Source organism: Podarcis cretensis (genome assembly GCF_951804945.1).
Source record: "Podarcis cretensis genome assembly, chromosome: 2".
NCBI classification, from domain to species: Eukaryota; Metazoa; Chordata; class Lepidosauria; order Squamata; family Lacertidae; genus Podarcis; species Podarcis cretensis.
The window spans coordinates 4,000,363-4,023,863 of NC_137171.1; the positions used below are offsets into that span (position 1 = coordinate 4,000,363).

The 23,501-nt window shown below is 45.0% G+C and overlaps 1 protein-coding gene across 5 annotated transcripts in view; it reads left to right on the plus strand.

Annotated features, from left to right (window-relative positions):
* The window catches only part of NXPH4 (neurexophilin 4), a 456,035-nt gene that overhangs the window by 10,137 nt on the left and 422,397 nt on the right, over positions 1-23,501 (plus strand). For 4 of the 5 annotated variants that reach the window (XR_013836207.1, XR_013836208.1, XR_013836209.1 and 1 more), the window contains one exon: positions 6,322-7,023. The exons of the other annotated variant lie outside the window; for it this stretch is intronic. The gene's annotated coding sequence lies outside the window, so the exon portion shown is untranslated. Of the gene's footprint in view, positions 1-6,321; positions 7,024-23,501 lie in introns of those variants that run through there. 5 annotated transcript variants of the gene reach the window in all.

A 23,501-nucleotide genomic window follows, 5' to 3' on the forward strand; every position in this document is an offset into this window, starting at 1 on the left:
CATCCTGGCACAGCTGGCGTTTGCCCGATATCCTCAGTGGAGCAAGCCTCTCAGCTCTCACGGCACACCCATATGATTTTCCTTGGCACTGCTCTACTCCAGGGGTCAGCAACCTTTTTCAGCTGTGGGCCGGTCCACCATCCTTCAGACCATGTGGCGAGCCAGACGATATTTTTTGGGGGAAATGAACAAATTCCTATGCCCCACAAATAACCAAAAATAAAATAAATGCATTTTAAATAAAAGCACACATTCTACTCATGTAAAAGCACCAGGCAGACCCCACAAATAACCCAGAGATGCATTTTAAATAAAAGGACACATTCTACTTATGTAAAAACACGCTGATTCCTGGACTGTCTGCGGGCCAGATTGAGAAGGTGATTGGGCCGCATCCAGCCCACTAGTCTTAGGTTGCCTACCCCTGCTCTACTCCCAGACTGTCATCCATTCCCCTTGTCCCATATCCTTGCCTGGGCAATCCAAGGAATTTTTGTCTCTCAGGACAAATCAGTGCCAACAACAACAAAATTCCTTCACCAGTTCTGCATAACTGGAGTGGTGGTGTTGGTGTTGAAAGGCTGCCAGAAGAAATCACATTGGCATGAGCACCAAGACAATGCACAGGAGCAACCCCTGAAACCAGATGTTGTAAACCAGATGTTGTCTTGCATCTGCCTTGCATGATCTGCTCCCCCCCCCATTCTAATGTGTGCATAGGTAGTAGATAGATAGATAGATAGATAGATAGATAGATAGATGATAGATAGATAGATAGATAGATAGATAGATAGATAGATAGATAGATAGCTGGATTGGATCAAGGTCCAGCTAATCTAGGACTCATTGCAAGGTGGTCCTCTAGAAACTGACTTGTAGACCACCAGTAGACCATGATCAACCTTCTGACTCCCCCTGCAGGGTGCAAAACAACAACAACCCTGGGGCAAAATCACAGCAAAGGATTTTTATAAGACTGGGTTTGTCAAGAGGCCAGAGAACCAAGTTGTCTGGCTTAGGCTCCCCCAATTTGGGACTACATCTGTTCTGTCTGGGTAAGGTTTGAGTATGTAAATGTCACTCTTATTTGAATTCTGTCTAAAAGTAAAAGGTAAGGTAAAGGACCTCTGGATGGTTAAGTCCAGTCAAAGGCAGCTATGTGGTTATGACGCTCATCTCGCTTTCAAGCCAAGGGAGCCGGCATTTGTCCACAGACAGCTTTCTGTGGCCAGCAGGACTAAACCGCTTCTGGCGCAACAGGACACCGTGGCGGAAGACAGAGCACACGGAAACACTGTTTACCTTCCCGCCCCGGCGGTGCCTATCTATCTACTTGCACTGGTATGCTTTCAAAGTGCTAGGTTGGCAGAAGCTAGGGCAGAGCAACGGGAGCTCACCTCTTTGCGTGGATTTGAACCATCGACCTTCTGATCGGCAAACTCAAGATGCTCAGTCTTTTAGACCACAGCGCCACCCGCTTCCCTGAATTCTAGCTATTGTTGCTATTGCCATACACAACTGTCAAGGGCACTTGTCAGACAAGGAATACATATGGCAGATAGTTAAGTATTTCTTGTCAAAGATAGCACAGTCACTTCTACATCTCTGGATATCTACACACCCCAATCTAAAGGCTAGGCAGCTATTCTCAGGTCCGCATTCTATGGAGTAGTTGCAGCAACGGGACCATTCCCTCTCCACCAGCTTATGCACCTTCCTCCGAGGGGCTGTGTGCATGCAGCTGGAGACTGTGCCTGTATGGAAACTTTCTCTGTGCATCCCGTTTCAATTCCCTCCTCGGTCTGGGAGAGTGGTGCAGGAAAGGGTGGAGAAGCACCTTCCCTTGCCTGACCTGCCTTTTTCTCCTCTTCTTCTGACCCATCCTTTGCTCCACTTTCCAGCTCCGAAGCTTCCCCATGTCTCTGATTTTTGCCTCCTGCCTGGTACAGGTCCCCACAAACCATTGCCCCTCTCTCAGAAATTGCATCTCCTTAACTGGGAGAGGGGGAAAAGTAATTCAGGGGTGGGGTGGGGAGTGTCTGAGTAGATTTAACCTACTTCCTAACATGCCCTAAAGATAAGTGCTTAGTGATCTGTACTGCAACACCCTTATTTCAGTTTGCTGCTCAATTGAGCACAACCAAAGCCATTTTGCTTCTGGTGGCCCAAACAATGCCTGTTTCCACCAACTCCTGCATGCCAAAGGCACATCTGAATTTGAGAAATTATTATTATTACTATTATTACTACTACAAGATCTCCACACAGTACATGTGGGGAATCACTTCAGCTAATGTAATGCCAACACTGTACATACAGTGAAGCTCTTTTTGTTTTAAAAAAACTAATAACATGGAAGACCTCTGTGTTAAAAACTGTGCAAGGCCTCAGCACCATTTTTTGATTTTTTAAAAATGCCATCAGATTCGGGGGGGGGGGTTGTTATTATTTAAATGTGTACAGGTACAAAAATACCTGCTTGCATGCCTAGAATGGGAAAAGGCAGAGGAAGATGGGGGTGCAGGACCAGAAAATACATCCTAAGAACATTCCACCAAGCCCTGCTCACTGGTACAGATGGGATACAGCGGAATGGTTATGAAAAATGTGTGGACACTTGCATACCAATTGCCCACATGAAAAAGCAGATCAGAACAATCAAATCGAGACGTTAAGCCCCCATCTGGAAGTCCCCTAAGGGAGCCATTGTTAAGTCTCATGTGCATTCTAGCCAATGGTAAGTGTTACAGTCTCAGGAGGTGCAAGAAGTACATTCAGTGCTGTCTGAAAATGCCTCATTTACTGCCCCCCCCCCACTTACTACACTGGAATCATCGTGGCTTAACAAGCTCATTGTGAGCCTGAATGAGATATGGAGAATGAACCGCAGGTGGAGGAAGCCTGGGCCCGCTCCATGAAACTCTGAATGCAGTCGGCAAGCAGCAAATTTGGTATCTCTTGCAGAATTCAGCATTGTGCGAAATCTCTTTAAAAAGTAAAGCAAGTTTCTAGCACTCAGGGCTAAACATTTCTAGCTCATATGAGGTAAAATCATAGAATTGTAGAGTTTGAAAGGTCCCCAAGACTCATCTAGTCCAGCCCCACAGCCATCCCTAGGTGGGCTTTAACCCCCAGCTTTGTGGTTAACAGAAGCACTAACCCATTGTGCCACTGGGGGAAATCTCACACATTGAGTTAGGGGTTTAAAGAGACTTCCCGCAGAATAGAGGTGGTGAGTGCTGCAGAGCTCATTGCCCCCTCTCATGGAAAACAGAAATGGAATGTATTATTCAAATGAGAGCAAAAATGCTCTAATTTGCATAATTTATTCCATTTGCAGAATCTGTTTCCTTGGTGCTAAATTTGGACCAAGTGTGCTTGTGGGCAGAGTGTACAGCAGTCCTGGGTACAGGAGGAACTATAACTCTAACTAATAATTATTTCTGAAGTGCTCTTAATCGATATTAAATTTATTTTCTGAGTGTTGCATACTGCCTGGATTCCTGCATCTTACAGCAGTAGCCGAGGTGCTAATGTTAGGAACTATGCATGATTGAAAAGCTGTCTCCAAGAGACCAGAGTGCTGGCTGGTCTCTTTCCAGCCATCTCCAGAGCTAATATATTGCCGAACAAACACACTGTAATTCAGATTGAAGCTTTCCAATATGACTCATTTCCCTCCCTTTTAATAACACTCCCCCTGCTGCGGCCTTTAAACCCTTGGCTGCGAGCAATTCAATAAGGAGGCACACGACCCCGTCTGCCACCCCGAGACAAGCGCTGCGCATATCGCAGGACGCAGCACATCCATCTGGAATAGAAACGAACCAGCGGCTGGGAAGCTGGGGCTAGACTGGGGCAAAATCCGACTTCTCCTGACAAATGCCACTTGCTTTTTAATAAGAATGAAATATTCTTCCTTTGCTATCCCCCCCCCCCCCTTTGCGGTTGATTATATTTGAAAGCATTGCGAGAATCAGTATAAACAGGGAGGCTGGAGGTCAGAACTGAGGGGCACCGTCAGAGCTAGGTTATCAGGAGGTGTGGGAGGAGATTGACAGACACAGAGGATGTTATGGCCAGTAAGCAGAGTGTCCATGGAGGGCGGGGGGCTCTTTGCGTTTGCATTCACTGGAAGTTCATGTGTGAGCTTGTCTTATTCAGAAGTGCGGCTGTGCAGATGAGGGTTTGGAGCTCCTTTATCTGTACAGGTACAGCGATGTGGTTGCTGATGCTTCTGTGGTTTCTCCCACATCATTCCAGGAACATTAATAAATGTGTGTCCACATGGTTGTTTTGTTTTTGCTTTTGCTTTGTAACAGAGAGACGATGCCCACACTCCCTTGGGAAGTGTATTTCTTCTCTGTTACACAAATACCATAAAGCAAAACTTCATGGTCAAAGATGTCCAAAACTTGTAGAGGGAGTAACTGCAGAGGCAGGAATATTCCATGCTGCCCCAGGAGCCTCTATAAAGTGGGCCTTAGACTTGTTTCCAAGAGAGCAGAGTTCAAGTCCTACCTCTGCCATGGATTCATAATATCAGCCAGGCTAGTATTTCTGAGGGTTTCCCAAAAACAATGCTAAAAACTATTTGAGCCTTCCGTATTGCACATGGACACTGGTTAATGCAGGAGAGAATTGGGATGTTTGTGTAGTCAGAGTCAGCTGGATTTAAAGATTGTTGGAAGGTTGGTGCCTCTTTCGTGAAGTGCTAACTTTAATGCCAAGAAATTCAGAAGGGGAGTGTTGGTTTTGGGCAAGACTGTGCTTTACCTCTCCCCCGCAACCCCCCCCCCCAGTTGAGGAAGATATCCCCCAAGCTAACAATGGCCAATATTTTTTGCAAGTGTGCAACAGGCTCAAAGTGTTGCTCTGGTTAATGTTTGCATAAGTATTTAAATGTCGTTTGTGAATTATTTGGAAACAGTGCTATATTATGTAAATGTTTCTGACGCTGTAAGATGTTGCACATGGTTTCTGGTGGAAGAATGGCATGCAAGCTAACTGATTATGAAAGTAGACATGCAAACCCCTCTCCTCTGAGCCATTCGTGTTAGTCTGCTGTGCCAGAAAGAAGGCTGTAATGCAGAACAGGAGAGACAAGCGGGACTGTAGCTCTGTGGGCCCCCCAAGTGTGCCAGGCCTATGGGACTCCTCTATGGGAGAGAGTGGTGACACTCAAGCTGCAGGCTGGCTATCACACCCATGTCCTAATATATGTCTGCGTTTAACTGGAGGACTAAACTAGGAAGAGTCAACAGTATCATATTGAACACTCCTCTCCAACGTGTCCCTGAATTCTGCTTTTGAACCCAGTTATTTATTTATTTTACATTCTTAGCCCACCCTCGCTTTAGGGATCTCAGGTTGAAGTACTGTACATGATTCCCCTATTATATTCACCCAACAACCCTGTGAAGTAGGTTAAACTGGAAGATGGTGACTGACCCCAAATCATTTAGAAACTTTTGTGGCATGTATTTAAACCCAGTTTTTCCTCTCTTAAGTCTAATGCTAGCCATCACACAATACTGGCTCTCACTTGTAAGGCTTTCTATACTGGATCCCTTGGACGGAAGACTATTGCTGCAGTGTTTGTTGGTGAGGGAGTGTCCAGTGTTCAGGATGACAGGAACCCACCTCAAAGGGGTGAAGCACAGTCAACTGATTTTACTTAAGCTGAAAGCAAAATGTTCATCAGCAGAAACCTGGGCTGTGTATCCACCATACATTTAAAGCATATTCCCTGTCAAAAAGAATCCCGGGAACTGTAGTTTACCCCTCACAGAACTACAGTTCCCAGCACCATTAAAAACTATAGTTCCTGGGATTCCTTGGGTGAAAAATGTGCTTTGAACTATGGTGTATATGTCAGCTTACTAGAGCTGTGGGACTAAAGAATGAAAGGACACCGGCTGCTCTGTGGTGAAGCAAGATGTGCATTTGCCTTCCCCTGTTACACACAGCTTGGCTTACTTACATGAGCCATCCTAGGCTGTTTCCTCTCTAAGGACATTGGTAGTTCCTGAGTGTGTGCTGCTGGTGTGGATTGCAGAGAATGATATCTGCGTTAGCTGATCCAGCTTTGCGGCAAAGGGCTGAGATAGACGGCCTCTGAAGTCCTTCCAACTCCTGCAACGATTGCGTTGCCATGCGCCTATCGCTCCCGTCACCATAATCTGCTACAAATGAGCATTCAAGGCAAAATATTATCCCTCCTTAGCAAATCCTCATGTGTCGGCAACACAGGTTTTTAAAGGTCGCCAGTGTTGGCGCGAGACCCCGGGAACAAATGGTTCGTGTCTCTTTTCTTTGTAGGTGATCGAAAAGCCCTTTCCTCTCCCCACCCCAGCCGAATCGCTTCCCCTGTTCAGCATTCCTCCTCTGCTGCCAAGGCTAAATGGCCCCGAGAAGATGAAAACTTTTCTCCGCGCCCGACTGGATTGATGCTAAAGAAATAATCAACCCCCGGATCGCCGGGCGAAAAGCCATTCGGCAAATGAGCACCGGGACTGCAATCTCGGCTATTAAGAGCCGCCAAGGCTCACTCTAGGATTGGAATTAATTTTCCCCTTCTTCCTCCCAGGGCCTGTTGTGGGGATGCTATAAAAGCTGCTGCTTCAGCTCTTAGGGGTTTGGGGGGAGGGGGGAACTGTCCCATGGTGGACCGGCTGTCTCTTTATCTCTAATCCCTCCTTCACTGCTGGTCGCAGGCAGCTGAACTCACACAGTTAGCACTCACAGTGGACAAATACTTTTTAATTTCTTTCGCTCCCCTGAAGGGCAGAAGAACATCTGCCATATATATATATATATACACACACACACTCTTTCTCTCTCTCACACACACGTATCTACATCTATATCACAGTCACAGAAAGTCTAAGCTCCACTAGGTCATTGTGCATGTCTGTTTTAATAAAGCTCTTTTGAATTTTGTGAGGGTGGGAATGTGTCTTCCTTATGTAGTTTTTGTTGTATGTTGAAGATGCACATCTTTACCTCAGCTTTATATATGCATATGTACATATGTAGGGCCCACCCTATTACCTTGACTGTATTTTTTTTTAAACTGTTTTAATACTGCATTTTAAAGTTGTTGCAGCACTCCCTGGGAACTTATGGTGAAGGGTGGGAAAGAATTCTAATAAATAATAAGACTGACAAATTAAGTTTGTCAAAGGAAAAGCCTTTGAGAAAAAAGAGGGAAAACATCTGTCTCAACCATGAGATTCTTAAAATACAGATGATTTAGCTCTCTGAATAAGGTATGATTCACAGAGATCAAATCCAAATCCCAAGAGCAGCAGCTCTGAGGAAAATCTGTAAGGGGAGATTTAATTTGTCACCCCGAGCAGCAGCCTGGGTTCAGACTTGGAACAGAAGTGGGTGACCAGATCCATCAGGCCAGCATAACCAGAAACAAAGATGGCAGAAACTCACCTAGGGCCTAAAGAGACCCTTGGAGTCTTTACCCGTGAAGCCTGACCACCCCAGCCCCAGGAACCAACCCCTTCCACTCCAGGGACCCACATCCAGTGTTAGAAACTCAGATATATAAGCTAATCACCAAAGGCCACCTTAAACAGAGGTTGCAGTCGCTGCAACAGAATACCTAGGCACCATTTTATTTGCAATGGATATTATTATTATTATTATTATTATTATTATTATTATTATTATTATTTACTATACCGCTTTATAAGGCTTGCCGATCAGAAGGTTGGCGGTTCAAATCCTCGTGACGGTGTGAGCTCCCGTTGTTCGGTCCCAGCTCCTGCCAACCTAGCAGTTCGAAAGCACGTCAAGTTCAAGTAAATAAATAGGTACCGCTCCGGCGGGAAGGTAAATGGTGTTTCCGTGTGCTGCTCTGGTTCACCAGAAGCGGCTTAGTCATGCTGGCCACATGACCCAGAAGCTGTCTGCGGACATATGCTGGCTCCCTCGGCCAGTAAAGCGAGATGAGCGCTGCAACCCCAGAGTCTTCCGTGACTGGTCCTAACAGTCAGGGGTCCCTTTACCTTTACCTTTATACCACTTTATATTTAAAAGAAAAAAGATCTCAAAGCAGTATACAACACATTGAAACATCAAATCAATCCAGAATAAAACAAATTAAAGCTTCAAGGGAAATATTTCAGATCTAAGTGACATTTTGCTTTCCCCTTATTTGTTTGCCTACTAAATTTATATAGCTGCCCCATAGCAGAAGTACTCTAGGACAGTGGTTCCCAATTAGCTAATTACTGAGGACCCCCTATTTTCCAAAAGCGAAGCCATGGACCCCCTACTTTTGAAATTTTTGATAACCCTATGCGCTAGTGTAGCGGGGGGGGGCAGGGTGCCCAAGGTGAAGCACAAGTCCCAGAGCCCAGTGTGCCACTCCCGAAAGCAGCACCACTCAGGACTGGGTTCTTAGCGCACTGAGCTGCTGCGTCCCCCCTCCCAGCTGCCAGAGGGCGGCCAAGAAGGATGCAGCGGCAAAACACGACACGCAGACGCGCCGTAGCGTCTTGCAATCCGTTCGGGATGCGAACGGGGCTCCGGATTGGATCCCGTTCACATCCCGAGGTACAGCTGCATTGTGTGTCTTCAGACTATTCTCTGGACCCTGCGAAAGGTCTCTATGGCACTATCAGCAGCGAGGCTGAACAAGCACAGAGAGACCAAAATATAATCTAAACACCCTCCACTTACAACTTCTTTCTTTCTTTTTGCAATAATTGGGTTGCCACAAACTTAAGCAGGGGTTACCCAATGCTCATTAAATACTTGTTCAGTAGCCCAGAGTGGACCCAGTGAAGTTTTCATTTTTCAGAGGGCAAAAGGGAGGTTGAAGAGTCCACAGCTAAGCTGAGGTTTGAACATGATACCGTACTTCCAGGGTCAAAAGTCAAAGGGTGGTTCCTAAATTACAGGAGTGGCATGGGGTATGCTGCTGGTTAGCAAGGGAACTAATTATGCCAGATCTTCCCAATTGACTGCTTCCACCCATTAATGTTATTAGAGTCTCACGGGATGGAGCCATAGGGAAACAGCAGCCAACAGTGGAACCGTTCCTGTAGCATCTTACAAAATGCATAGTTATATGCATGCAAGCGCACTCAAATTTCTCACATCCAGTAATTCATGACTCTTGCCTCCAAGCCCTACTAAAATGAGAGATTTTGCACAAGTACGACTGCGTACTAACAACTCTCATCCATTTCACTGGGGCGAGAGACGTTTCTAGTGGATGGAGCCTTGTATGTTTAATGCCAATACCACCCAGCTGCCCAAATAAGCCACGTTACACCAGTGACACACCATATTTAATGTGAACAGCGCTCCTGCATTTCTGCAAGCATCTGTCTGCTGCAAATGTTGCTCCTTTCTCTTTTTTTAAATTGGAGTACTGGAGCACTGCGTGGTTTTTAATGGGTAATAAACAGAAGAGCAGAATATCTAAAGGTAACTCTGTGACCTCCATTAATGTCATGTCTGAACATGTTAAACAGTTTAATGGCCCCATTAGGGTCCCAGCTAATGGTCGGAAGGCACTAGATATAAATGGTTCCATCTCTGAAGCAAAAGTAGAGGCTGCCTTGGCACCCCAAAAATGCTGCTCAAAGGAACAAGGTTCTGAAAGGTGCATGGTACCCCTTCACCTTCTGTTGCTTTGATTGGAGACTTTTTCCATTGTGATCCATTTTCAGGGACTACCGGTATATTGCCTTCTACTGAGCAGTTATCAGAAGACTTCCTGTATCCCCAGTCTACAGATTGGAGAATGGATGCACAGAAAAATTGATGCCTCAATATCACATGTTCCATTTCAGTATCTGCTGATTCCTATATTAAAGGCTAGAAAGGGGAAAGGAATTGAAAAACAAACTGGTAATAGTGCTTAAATTTTATGGATCACTATTCCAAAGTGTACATGATTTCAGTCATCTTAACAGGAATCCCATAAGGTAGCCCAATACAATTCCTTCAGTATTATAGAATGCCTAGGGGCACCTGCTGAGAGACAACAGCTTGCTTAAGACCACCGATTCAGTTTCTGGGGTGAGCCAAGCTTTGGACTGTGGACCTCTCTACTTGTAATTCATCTACTATGGAGGACACTGTAGCTCTCCAGATGTTGCTGGACTCCCAACTGCTATCATCCCTGACCACTAGCCATGCTGGCTGGGGCTGGTGGAAGTTAGAATCCAACAATGTCTGGCATGCTGCAGGTTCTCTATACCTGCTCTGCTACCCTGGCACTCCGGAAGGACCTTAGGCTAGCCAGCGTGAGGGCAGGAAGGACATGTTTTTACCCCACATAATGTCAGGAGTGAGATGTGACTTGGTGCATTTGTTTGGTGGGAGTTGACTTCTCTGGTTGAGATGAAAGGGAATGAGTTGATCTGGGCAAGTGATGGATGCTTTGGATTCTGAAAGAGGTTGGACTTTCAGCCTTCTAATGCTTCAAAGGACATTTTGGGTAGTTTATTACCACAACTTTTTTCTGAGTCACTGAGATAAAGGCTGTATGGAAATCTAAAGCAGAAATAAAAATGAAGAAGAGCATCTTTTCTTCCATCTCTCATCACTGCAGGTCTCTTCCATTTTAATCTTTGGAACATCCCGGGGGGGGAGGGGGGAGGTTCGCTTCCAGCTACCATTGGCAGCCCCTCTGTCCTCTCCCTGTTCATTCCGGGAACTGAACAGGGAGAAGAACAGGACATCATCACTGCTGCCCTGCCTTGCTTTCCCAAAAGTCTTGCTCTCCCTGTTCTTCCAGCTCAGTCATCCTCCTCTGACTGTACTTGTCCACAAAACAAATCATCCCTCCTGGTGCCTCTGCTTTGATTTCTTTTTTAGCAATATTTCTCACATGGTGATTTTCATCTGTGTTCCTGCTCTCCCTCCCGTGGCCCCAGGAGAGAGCAGGGTTTTGTAGATAGAGAGGGTGTGCAAATAATATATTGTCCCACCTGAGCCAAGCGAATCAACTCTCTCCCTAGAGGGCCTTTAAGATGCAGTGGGGCTGCTGTTTGTTTTGTTTAACTCTTTAAAGCGGATGTAGCTGAATGAAATCAATTGGGTAGGCAAACATGGTATGGGGGAGGGGAATAGCAATCCTGGGACCGAAGATGGCAGAGGAATTGAGGGCCAGGGGTGGGCCTGAGATTCCACAAAGACAGTCTCCTGCTGTTTTGGTGTGTGTGTTGGGGTAGGGCAATGGAGGCCAGAAGGAAGGGCGAGCAACCGAGGTGGGATGGCCTGTGGCTGTTTTCTGTACATTCACCAATATTGTTTGTGTGTTCTGGGAGCAGGGAAGGTCCTTGTTATTTCAAGCTTTTCCCTTCTTGGAATTACTTGGGGAGCCTGGGGAGGCCTTTGCTCCCATCGCCACCCTCTGATGCCCCACTTTTTCATTCCGACGTCTGACCTTATGTGCCACCAGCAATCGGCTCTCATACAAATCAAGGGGCGTGCAGCATGGCGGGGGGAAAGGGAACTTGGAAATGCAATTTATGACCCTTCCCGATAAGATCTTATAAAATTTCCTGGGCACACTCGAAATTACATTTCCATAGCTCCGTCGCACTGATCTCCTTGAGTATATGATACTTGCCACTTTTATGGCTACATTTATTGCAATAATAAAGCGAAATGGTGGGGCCGGTGGTGGCAACGATGGAGAAACGGGGAGCGTCGAGACATTTCATTTCCCCCATGGCAGCAGACAAAACTTTTGCTTTCCGAAAGGAAACACCCGCCTGGGAGTCAGGCCTCTGTTTGGTGCCCTGAGCTGGGGGGGTGAGCCATGGTGCACCCCAAACCAGTTTCCTTTCCCTGCTTTATGTATGGTGCATGGAGTAGAGGAGTGAAGGAAGAGAAGGAGCGAAGGGAAGGGCCGCAGCTCAGTGGCAGAGTATTTGCTGTGCATGCAGAAGGTTCCTGGTTCAACCTCTGGCACCATCAGGCAGGATTCTGAATCTCCCCAGTCTGAGACCCTGGAGACACAGGACCATTCAGTGCCAGCAGTACTTGAGCTGCTGAGGGTTGGTGTAAGGCATCTTCCTAAGGCTTTCTGTTTTCTAATTCTTCTTCTTCGTGGTGTTTCTGCAGCTCCACATTTGGGTTCTGTGCCAAAGCAGAACAAACCCTTGCCAGGCAAGTGGCATTGCCCTACCAGGGTCTGCCTGAGGCATTTAGTTGGGGTCTGTATCAGCTCTATGTGTACCCCAAATTACAAGGTGGCTCAATATTCAGAGAAGGGTCTCATAGAACCATAGAATTGTAGAGTAGGAAGGGACCTCGAAGGTCATCTAGTACAACCCTCTGCAGTGCATGTTTCCAAGTCAGATGGTGCCATTAACGAGGCTGATCTGGACCCCCAAACTTCTGAGTGGCTCTGTGATTCTTAGCTATTTGTCTCCCCTGAGAAATAGAACCAAGCTGACCTGGGTGGGAGGGGAAATCTTTTGCTTTAATGGGCAGGTCCATACCCTCCAACATTTCTCTGATGAAAATAGGGACGTCCCATTCCATAATGATCATTTTACTATTTATACCCCACACTTCTTACTGGGTTGCCCCAGCCACTCTGGGCAGCTTCCAATATATATATAAACATAATAAAGCATTAAACATTTTTTTTTAAAAAAAAACCTTCCCTATACAGGATTGCCTTCAGATGGCTTGGGGATTGGGTAATTCCATACCCTCCAGCATTTCTCAAATGAAAATAAAGGTAAAAGGTAAAGGTACCCCTGCCCGTACGGGCCAGTCTTGACAGACTCTGGGGTTGTGCGCCCATCTCACTTAAGAGGCCAGGGGCCAGCGCTGTCCGGAGACACTTCCGGGTCACGTGGCCAGCGTGACATCGCTGCTCTGGCGAGCCAGAGCCGCACACGGAAACGCCGTTTACCTTCCCGCTGGTAAGCGGTCCCTATTTATCTACTTGCACCCGGAGGTGCTTTCGAACTGCTAGGTTGGCAGGCGCTGGGACCGAGCAGCGGGAGCGCACCCCGCCGCAGGGATTCGAACCGCCGACCTTTCGATCGGCAAGTCCTAGGCGCTGAGGCTTTAACCCACAGCGCCACCTGCGTCCCCCAAATGAAAATAGGGATGTACTAAAGAAAAGCAGAAACTGGGACTGCTTCTCTAAATCAGGGAGGTCCCTGGAAAATAGGGACACTGGTAGGGTGTGCAGGTCTAGTTTTAAATCACAGCTAGCTATTTTCCCAGTGCACTCCAATCAAAGTGATTCAAAGTAGTGTCTGTTTTTCACATGGATCGATGGCTCTCCCATGGCAAGTCAATGGAGAGCTTTCCCACTGCATTCCCCAAAATTGGAACTTGTGTATGGAACTCTTCCCCCAACGGTCCTTGGGTTAACAGGTTCATTGTTGGAGCTGGGGGGCCAGCTGGCTATGAGAAACATAAAATCATGGTCTGGCTAGTGGTTTATCTAGGTCAGCATTGTCTACATTGACTGGCAGTAGCTCTCAAGGGTTTCAGATGGGAGACAGTCCCAGCTCTACCTGGGGGGTTGCTGGGGAGTGAGCCTTTTGCTACCTCACCTTTTGCTTTTGGAAGTGTTGTAAGAAGCTGCTGCAGGAAAGGGGCTGTGAGCGTCATCATGGAAGGCTGTTTCTAATACTAAGGTGAAAATTTGACACTACCTTGTTATTTTTGCTACTAGATGGTGTGTGCTGTTTAAGTACAGCATTTACTGTACATAGGCTTTCAGAAGTTTAGAGTCTTAGTGTTCCTTATAATACCCTGTAAAGCAGACGGGTGGCGCTGTGGTCTAAACCACAGAGCCTAGGACTTGTCGATCGGAAGGTCTGCGGTTCGAATCTCCGCGATGGGGTGAGCTCCCGTTGTTCGGTCCCTGCTCCTGCCCACCTAGCAGTTCAAAAGCACATCAAATGTAAGTAGATAAATAGGTACCGCTCTGGCGGGAAGGTAAACGGCGTTTCCGTGTGCTGCTCTGGTTCACCAGAAGTGGCTTAGTCATGCTGGCCACATGACCCGGAAGCTGTCTGTGGACAAACACCGGCTCCCTTGGCCTATAGAACAAGATGAGCCCACAACCCCAGAGTCGTCCGCAACTGGACCTAAAGATCAGGGGTCCCTTTACCTTTAAAGCAGATCAGTATAGGCCTCCCTCTCCCACTGGCGGTATTTATGAAGAGCGCTTCTGGACCAGACCAAAGACCTACCAAGGCCAGCCTCTGGGTTCCTGCAGTGGCCACCTAGATGCCTCTTGGGAAGCCTATGGCTCCATGGTAAAGTGCACATTGCAAGCAAAAGGGTCCTGGTTCATTTCCTGGCATCTCCAGGTGGGGCTAGGAATATCCCCTGTGTGAAAGCTGCTTGTCAATGCAGACAAAAACTGACCTAGATGAACCAATAGCCTTAATTGGTACAAGGCAGCTTCTTATGTTCCCACTTGCAGGATCAAGTTTCAGACAGTGCATGTGTGCTGAGGTTTGCCCAAGGCTACTTGCTCAGTTCAGGCCACTCATTCTCTCATAAATCCCTGCTCAGAACTGCCTCCCACTGAGTTCAGTGGGACTTAACCCCAAGTAAGCGTGCATAGGAAAGTATTCTGCCGCACTATGGCTGCTTTCCCATATTCCTTCCCCACTATGTTAGAGCTGTAATAGTTCCGTCCTACAACTGCGGCTGTTCCTTGGAGGAGAGAGATTGTTGGAAAGTAGCAAGCTCACATTTTTTTGCTCCTGCTAATCAGTCAAGTCTAGGCTGCTTGGCTCTCAGGGTAGGGAATCTAGCCCAGGGGGGATTAACCCCCCAGCCTCACAGGCGAGGATGAGCCGGGCCGCAGCCTGGTTGTGTTCTTACAAGGGAATAATAAGAAGTCTTAATAACCTGCCAAGGCGTGCGCTCAAAGGAGAGAGCGGCGTGGAGATTTCGAAGTGATGAGCCTCTATCGATCTCACTGCTGCCGGGGATAAAGCGATGGATAAGGTCTGCTTTCCCAGAAGCTGCCTTCTGCCTTCTGCCTTGGCTTTAGGGGATTCTGTGTTCGTGTGCCTCAATCCCAACCACCTACAGCTATTTGCTGTCCTCGCCATGGACTCATCCACCTTTCTCCTGATCTGATGCTGAAGGCTCCACTTGCAAGTTACTCTGCCATTCCATATCTGTGCTGTGTCTTTTTGATGCATTGTGCTGTGGAGATTTGATGCATTGATTATGCCCCTACTAGTCACTGCTAGTCCACTTGGCAGACCAGAGGAATACGTGGGTGGCCTTTCAACATTTCATAGTTTAAAATGGGGTTATTCTTGTCTACTTGTAACAGTTTTGTTCACACGCCCCCAAACACTGACTTATCTCCTAGTTAGCTACTTGTCATTATACATAGAATCATAGAATCATAGAGTTGGAAGAGACCACAAGGGCCATCGAGTCCAACCCCCTGCCAAGCAGGAAACACCATCAGAGCACTCCTGACATATGGTTGTCAAGCCTCTGCTTAAAGACCTCCAAAGAAGGAGACTCCACCACACTCCTTGGCAGCAAGTTCCACTGTCGAACAGCTCTTACTGTCAGGAAGTTCTTCCTAATGTTTAGGTGGAATCTTCTTTCTTGTAGTTCGGATCCACTGCTCCGTGTCCGCTTCTGTGGAGCAGCAGAAAACAACCTTTCTCCCTCCTCTATGTGACATCCTTTTATATATTTGAACATGGCTATCATATGACCCCTTAACCTCCTCTTCTCCAGGCTAAACATGCCCAGCTCCCTTAGCCGTTCCTCATAAGGCATCATTTCCAGGCCTTTGACCATTTTGGTTGCCCTCCTCTGGACACGTTCCAGTTTGTCAGTGTCCTTCTTGAACTGTGGTGCCCAGAACTGGACACAGTACTCCAGGTGAGGTCTGACCAGAGCAGAATACAGTGGCACTATTACTTCCCTTGATCTAGATGCTATACTCCTATTGATGCAGCCCAGAATTGCATTGGCTTTTTTAGCTGCCGCGTCACACTGTTGGCTCATGTCAAGTTTGTGGTCAACCAAGACTCCTAGATCCTTTTCACGTGTACTGCTCTCAAGCCAGGTGTCACCCATCTTGTATTTGTGCCTCTCATTTTTTTTGCCCAAGTGCAATACTTTACATTTCTCCCTGTTAAAATTCATCTTGTTTGTTTTGGCCCAGTTCTCTAATCTGTCAAGGTCATTTTGAAGTGTGATCCTGTCCTCTGGGGTGTTAGCCACCCCTCCCAGTTTGGTGTCATCTGCAAATTTGATCAGGATGCCCTCGAGTTCATCATCCAAGTCGTTGATAAAGATGTTGAATAAGACTGGGCCCAAGACAGAACCCTGTGGCACCCCACTAGTCACTCTTCTCCAGGATGAAGAGGAACCATTGATGAGCACCCTTTGGGTTTGGTCAGTCAGCCAGTTACAAACCCACTGAGTGGTAGCATAGTCAAGACCGCATTTTACCAGCTTCTTTACAAGAATATCATGGGGCACTTTGTCAAATGCCTTGCTGAAATCAAGGTAGGCTACATCCACTGCGTTCCCTTCATCTACCAGGCTTGTAATTCTGTCAAAAAATGAGATCAGGTTAGTCTGACATGACTTATTTTTCAGAAATCCATGCTGACTATTGGTGATCACAGTATTCCTTTCTAGGCTGTTTGCTTAATGATCTGCTCCAGAATCTTCCCTGGTATTGATGTCAGACTGACTGGGCAGTAATTATTTGGGTCCTCTCTTTTCCCCTTTTTGAAAATAGGGACAACATTTGCCCTCCTCCAGTCTGCCGGGACTTCGCCTGTTCTCCAGGAATTCTCAAAGATGACTGCCAGTGGTTCTGAGATCACATCTGCCAGTTCTTTTAATACTCTTGGATGCAGTTCATCTGGCCCTGGAGACTTGAATACATCTAGACTAGCCAAGTATTCTTGTACTATCTCCTTAGTTATTCTGGGCTGTGTTTCCTCTGCTGAATCATTTGCTCCAAATTCTTCAGGTCGGAACTGACAACAGCTGGTTCCTTCAGATGGAGAATGAATGACACCCTATTTAAAGATGTTGAGATTTACAAAAAGGCCCAAAAAACTTTGAAGGACTATTTTGAGATAAATCTGAGGACAGAGGTTGAGAAAAGAGTGATTTGGGACGCAAGCAAGGCCGTGATGCGAGGTTTCCTTATACAACAGAATTCTTTAAAGAGAAAGAAACAAAATGAGAAGAAAGATAAGATTTTGGAAAAAATAAAAGAAGGAGAAAAGAAATTGAGGTCTAAACCAAAGTCTCATGAGATTCTGAGAGAAATCAAGTTTTATCAGATGCAATATATGGAATTGATGAACCAGGAGATAGAATGGAAAATTAAGCAAATGAGACAGAAGTCATTTGAATCAGCGGACAAATGTGGGAAACTTCTAGCATGGCAATTGAAGAAGAGACAGAAATTAAATACAGTTACAAGTTTGGAGGTGGATGGAAAGAGCATTTTTAAACCAAATGAGATCAGTAATTGTTTTCAGAGTTATTTCAGAAGATTATATGCACAAGGGCCAGAAAATGAAGGAGATATAGAAGATTTTCTTAAGAAATATGGATTACAAAAAATTTCGCAACAAAGTATGTTGATCTTAAACGAGAAAATAACAGATAAAGAAATAGAGGGTGCCATTCAAAATATGCAACTAGGGAAATCTCCAGGGCCAGATGGACAAACCTCCAGATACTATAAAACATTGAAGGAATGGCTAATACAGCCGCTTAAGGAGGTTTGTAACGAAATATTAGAGGGGAAAAAGGCACCTGAATCGTGGAAAGAAGCTTTTATTACACTTATACCAAAGACTGAAACTGAAAAAAATCAGATTAAGAACTACCGCCCTATATCATTACTTAATGTGGATTACAAAATATTTGCTGATATTTTGGCAAAAAGATTGAAGAGGGTTTTAGTGGAGGAGATTCACAAAGACCAGGCAGGCTTTCTCCCAGGAAGACATTTATCAGAGAATTTAAGGAATATAATTGACATTATGGAGCTGTTAACTGTAAATATTAATACAAAAGCAGTGTTGATTTTTGTGGATGCGGAGAAAGCCTTTGACAATTTTCTTGGAACTTTATGAAAAAGAATCTCCATGGGATGGGGGTAGGCCAAAGGTTTGAAAATGGTATAGGTGCAATATATTCTGAACAAAAGGCAAAGTTAATTGTAAACAATGTGGTTACTGATGAACTTTCTATAGAAAAAGGGACACGGCAAGGGTGCCCAATATCCCCATTACTTTTTATATCAGTCCTGGAGGTTCTGTTGAATATGATTAGGGGGGACCAGCTGGTAAAAGGAGTTCAGGTCGGAGCCAGACAGTACAAATTGAAGGCATTTGCAGATGACTTAGTATTGACTTTACAAGAGCCGGACACTAGTACAAAAAGAGTTTTAGAGTTGATCCAAATCTTTGGTCAGGTGGCAGGATTTAAGCTGAATAAACAAAAAACTAAAGTTTTGGAAAAGAATTTAACAAATGTTGAAAGAGAGAAATTTCAAAATGAAACTGGGCTAATGGTGGCAAAGAAAGTAAAATATTTGGGGATTAACATGACATCTAAAAATGTGAATTTATTTAAAGATAATTATGATAAATGTTGGACAGAGGTTAAGAAAGATCTAGAGATATGGTTGAATTTGAAGCTTTCCTTGTTAGGCCGAATTGCAGTGATCAAAATGAATGTATTGCCTAGAATGTTATTTTTGTTTCAGACATTACAAATTGTGGATAAACTAGATTGCTTCAAGAAGTGGCAGAAAGATATATCTAAATTTGTCTGGCAGGGCAAAAAGCCCAGAATTAAATTTAAGATACTTACTGATGCAAAAGAAAGAGGGGGGTTTGCCCTGCCGGACCTAAGATTGTATTATGAATCAGCAGCTTTTTGCTGGTTGAAAGATTGGCTACTTCTTGAGAATGCAGACATTCTGGATTTGGAAGGATTTGATAATAGGTTTGGTTGGCATGCATATTTATGGTACGACAAGGTTAAAATTCATAAGGGATTCAAAAACCATATTGTTAGGAAAGCATTATACAATGTTTGGATTCGATATAAGGATTTGCTGGAAAATAAAACCCCTAGGTTTTATTTTCCAGCAAATCCTTATATCGAATCCAAACATTGTATAATGCTTTCCTAACAATATGGTCGCAGGTGGCGCTGTGGGTTAAAGCCTCAGCGCCTAGGGCTTGCCGATTGAAAGGTCGGCGGTTCGAATCCCTGCGGCGGGGTGCGCTCCCGTCGTTCGGTCCCAGCGCCTGCCAACCTAGCAGTTCGAAAGCACCTCCGGGTGCAAGTAGATAAATAGGGACCGCTTACCAGCGGGAAGGTAAACGGCGTTTCCGTGTGCGGCTCTGGCTCGCCAGAGCAGCGATGTCACGCTGGCCACGTGACCCGGAAGTGTCTCCGGACAGCGCTGGCCCCTGGCCTCTTAAGTGAGATGGGCGCACAACCCCAGAGTCTGTCAAGACTGGCCCGTACGGGCAGGGGTACCTTTACCTTTTACCTTTTAAAACCCCTAGGTGGTTATCACCTATGGAAGCCAAGGAGGTGAAGAAACTCAACATGGAATCTAAATGGCCAAAATATTTTGAAATTTTAGAACAAGAAAGTGGTAAATTTAAACTACAGAGCTATGAGAAAATAAAGTCTAAAGTACGAGACTGGCTCCATTATTATCAAATAATGGAGACTTTTAAACAAGACAGGAAAATTGGATTCCAGGTGGAGAAATCGAAACTAGAAACAGAATTGTTAGAACCCAATACTAAGAATTTATCAAGAATGAAGTGGAATACAATAGATGAAACTGTTAAGCCAGCTATGATTAAATGGGCACAGGACATAGGCCATGACATTATGTTTGCTGACTGGGAACAGTTATGGACCACCGGTATTAAATTTACGGCATGTAATGCCTTAAAAGAAAATATTATGAAAATGATTTATAGGTGGTACATGACCCCAGTCAAGCTTGCGAAGATCTATCACCTGCCCAATAATAAATGTTGGAAATGCAATGAAGCTGAAGGTACCTTCTTTCACCTTTGGTGGACCTGCCCAAGGATTAAGGCCTTCTGGGAAATGATTTATAATGAAATTAAGAAGGTACTTAAATGTACTTTTCACAAGAAACCGGAGGCATTTCTCCTGGGCATGGTCGGCCAATTGGTGTTAAGGAGGGATAAGACTTTTTTTATGTACGCCACTACAGCAGCAAGGATCCTTTTAGCAAAGTATTGGAAGACACAAGAACTACCCACACTGGAAGAATGGCAGACGAAAGTCATTGACTTTATGGGACTGGCAGAAATGACCGGCAGAATCCGCGACCAAGAGAAAGAGACAGTGGAGGAAGATTGGAAGACGTTTAAAGTATACCTTAAGAACTGTTGTAAAATAGAGGAGTGATAAAATGTCAAGGGGAAGGAAGATGCAGAATTGCAGCTAAAACTGTTTGATGATAAAAATTGAGGTAAAATTGAGAATGACAATGAGCTTAAACTTAATTGGCAAAAAGGGTTGTTGAAAAACTGTAAAATAAGGATGCAAAAAGGGTGAGGTATGGGGAAGTCCGAGAAAAGAGGCTTATGAAAATGAGGTTAAGAAATGATATCTTTCTATGTGTTTGTATTTGTTGATGTTTGTGTGTTGTTGTTGTTTTGTGTTAAAAATTGGAAAATTAATAAAAAATATTATAAAAAAAAAATTCTTCAGGTCGGGCATTGTTTTCTTTATCGGAGAAGACTGAGGCAAAGAAGGCATTGAGGAGTTCAGCCCTTTCTGTGTCCCCTGTTTGCATTTCACCATCTTCTCCTCTGAGTGACCCCACTGTTTCTTTGTTCTTCCCTTTGCTACGAACATACCCATAAAAGCCGTTTTTGTTGCTTTTAACCTCTCTAGCAAGCCTGAGTTCATTCTGTGCTTTAGCTTTTCTGACTTTGTGTCTACACGTGCTGGCTATTTGTTTGAATTCCTCTTTGGTGGTTTCCCCCCTTTTCCATTTTTTGTACACATCCTTTTTTAATCTTAACTCAGTTAAAAGTTCTTTAGATAGCCACCCTGGCTTCTTTAGAATACATTCTTTACATACATTCTTTACATACAGTTGCTCTCCCTGCTGCCCATTCGTTCTGCCAGATTCTCCTGCATTCACTTCTGAAGGAGTGTGAATAGACCATACCAGTTTGATCTTTGCAATTTTCTCAACACTTTTAGCAACCTTTAATTTCTCGATAAGCAAGAGAAATGGAAGGAAGGGAAGGAGCACACTCGTATTTGGGGTCTACATATGCATGCATTTTTCTTGCTTGAAATATGCATTGCCCAACCCCCCAACCCCTTCAGAGGTGTACAGCTTAAGACAAACTTGAACAAACTGGTGTTTTTCAGATGTTTTGGGCTACATCTCCCATCATCCCTGACTAGGGCCATGCAGACTAGGGATGGTGGAAGATGAGGTTCAACATCATGTGGAGGTGACCTGGTTGGAGTGAGGTGGAAATCCTATGCATGCCTACTGAGAAATATGACTTATTGAGTGGGACTTACTCCCAGATAAATGTAGATTGGATTGCTGCAATCCTATTCCACTTTGCCTGGGAATAAGCCCTGTTGAATTCAGTGGGACTTACTTCTGAGTAGACATACATAGGATTGAGCTTTTGACTTCTAGAAACTCTAGGTGGTAACTCTAGCAATTGACACAAACAGGTTTTTTTAATTTAAAAAACAGCATCCTGAAGTCTCCCCCAAAGGTAATTAGAGGCAAGGACAGCTGCCTCCCCTGGTAAATGCAATCCATGTGGCACAGTAGATACAACTGAATTGAATAACAATAAATAAATAAGCCAGGAGAAGCTGGGTTTGCACAGGACTAATAGGCCAGTTCTGTATCAATCAACCATAAAGCAGCTTTCACCTCTCTTAGAGCAAGGCTGTGATCAGCTCTGATTGGCTGGCCTTCATATCAATCAGAAAGCCACCTCCCTCTCTCCAGACACATCTCAGTGTGCCTATATAAATAACTTAATCAGATGCCCATACCAGATGCTTGACTGAGGAAATGCAAAAAAGCAGAATATGTATGGCACCATGGGTCATGTGGTGTATTTATTGTGCCCATTTATAAATGTTCATAGGGGGAAGTGACATGGGTCAGAGTTCATAAGCTTTGGTCATTCCAAGTTTTTAATATATGGGAGCATCAAAGATTGCAGTCTCATTGGCCCTCAGTTAAATTCAGAAACATAATAACATGCACAACACCATACAGAGGCACGGTACCTCATTTTGTGTGTGTGGTGTCCCCAGTTTAACAACAAAGCTCTTGAATCAGCAGGGTGGGTAGATCTCATGTGGACATTCTCCCATCCCAGCAGTTCTTGAAGCATGAGGTAGGCATTCCCTAGGGAAGCATTATACATCTAAGAAATCCTGAAACAAGCATTATACATCTAAGAAAGCCTGAACAAGCAAGCAGGTGGATGCACAGAAAGAAAATGGCAACCGCTTCACTCTTCCTCCAGTCCTAGTACATGAAGCCAAGCCATGGTTTGGCTTAGTGTTATGTCTGAATCTGGGTTCATGGTTTGTCTCTCCCAACCCATGAGCAGTTTGCCAACAACAAACCTCGGCTATAACTTTTTGTCTGTTTGGAACAAAACAGACCACAAGCCCAGATTGGCTCGCAGTGCTAAGCCAAACCATGGTTCAGGTCTGGATAGCATGGCAGCAGCACAATAAGGAGAGGCAGGAAGAGGTTACAATTTCTGCTTTGTGCAGCTGTACATTTGCTAATTAAGCTATAGTTTGTCTTAGAATTGCAGGCAGGTTCTCTTGGATTTCATTACTGTCTTTTCTTTGCCAGATCACAATTTGCAATGATGGTAGAAGCCCTTATATGCTGCAAGGTGGTTAAGGCACACAAGAGCCCTCTCAATAGACCCATAGACCTTAAGCCATGTTGTTGTTTGGCTTATTGTCCCTAAGCCTTTTTTCCATGCCTCTGCCTTTCTCTGACTCTTCTTCACAGGTTCCCCTATCTCATTCTGCTGCCTATTCCTCCCCTTCAATCTTTCAGTTACTGTTCTTGACCCTCCTAACTCTTAGGTTCCCTATAATCTAGAATTTGCTTGCCAGCTTTATAATTTTTTAGTCTGTTCCTTCTTCCACAGGACATGTGTGAGGTTTTAATGGTAGATTACACTCTCAGCTATCCGTTATCACAGGAGCTGGCCTGTTTCTGACCACTTTGTGCCCTGAACAGTTGGAATGTTTAAGCACGTTCTGTGACACCACACCAGTTTAACCAATCAGATGCCTTGCAGCAAGTGCAACACAGTAGATATTAAATCTGTATAGGCCTCAAATGTAGTCAGGTAGAGAGAAGAGTCTTCCGCTGGAGGTATTTCTGTATTTTTTTTTTACTGCAACTCATCACCTGGAAGGTTGGATGAGCT